General features: G+C 53.1%; 1 long non-coding RNA gene across 1 annotated transcript; it reads right to left on the reverse strand.

The window, feature by feature from the left end:
- On the reverse strand, window positions 1-1,066 carry LOC131011491 (uncharacterized). The gene is made up of 2 exons (XR_009096954.1): window positions 661-1,066; window positions 1-560 (listed from the first exon to the last, which is right to left on the reverse strand). It is a non-coding gene; the product is annotated as an uncharacterized LOC131011491 (long non-coding RNA).

A 1,066-nucleotide genomic window follows, 5' to 3' on the forward strand; every position in this document is an offset into this window, starting at 1 on the left:
TGAATAAATTCGCAGATCCAATTTTGGTGAATTCAGAAAGAAGATTTTCCTCATTTCCTACTCATATCAAGGTTACTCCAATTCCTCTCCACTCTGTCTTGTTAATTTCGATTCAAGCATCAAAGAACAGAAGAATACGCACGCACACATGTTAATATATTTTCTAAGCTATTACATTTACAAGGTTTGATTTTGCTAAGAAAATGATAAATGAATGATGAAAGAACAGATTTCTAAACAAAACCCTAGCTTTGCTATACTTGTGAATCTGGACTGAAATTGGGCCTTTTTGTGTCTCTGTCTTGAGTGTGTAACCGGGAATAGTGAGAAGGGTATGAGCAGCCGGTAGCTGCTCGACGCCGGCAACGGCGGCGGCACAGCCGCCTAGCCCTTGTCCTGCCAAAAACGAGAGAGAAGAGGGTAGAAAGAGAGATGGTTAGGATTTCAGTTTTAAAAAAAAGGGAAGAGAGAGAGAGAGAAGGGAGGACTCATCTTCTCCAGTGACGACGACGCGGCGGCATCGGCAGCGGCGACACGGCGGCGGGAGCAACGAGCTGTTCCTGATCGGCCGGAAAAGAGGAAAAGAAAGGGGGGGCAATTTCAGATCTGGGTTTAAAAAAAATAGAAAAGAGAGGAAAAGGGGGAAGAATTGGAACCTACCTTCCCGGCGAGGCAAGGCTCGGCCTCCACCGCGACTCCAGCCAGACGGACGACGGAGGAGGCGACCAGACGGCGGCCGTGCGCTCCCTATGGCGGAGAGGGCAGATGCCCTGTTCCAGATGAGGGGATGGAGAGGAGGCTACCCGCGCACTTTTCCGAGCAGGAGCCGAAGGAGGAAGATCAGGCGGCGCCGTGCTTGGCCACGGCGGAGGCGGTAGTGGCACGCGAAGGAGGCGGAGGCGACTGTACCAGCGAGAGAGAGGGAAGAGGAGACCGAGGGAGTGAAAAGAGAGGGGACGAGACGACGGCGAGGCGGCGCGCCGGAGGCGGCGCCGACCTCAGCCGAGTGAGAGTGAGAGAGACGAGAGAGGCAGACCGAGAGGGAGAGAGTGAGAAAGGTGTGCGT

The sequence above is a fragment of the Salvia miltiorrhiza genome, chromosome 2 (assembly GCF_028751815.1).
Source record: "Salvia miltiorrhiza cultivar Shanhuang (shh) chromosome 2, IMPLAD_Smil_shh, whole genome shotgun sequence".
NCBI classification, from domain to species: domain Eukaryota; kingdom Viridiplantae; phylum Streptophyta; class Magnoliopsida; order Lamiales; family Lamiaceae; genus Salvia; species Salvia miltiorrhiza.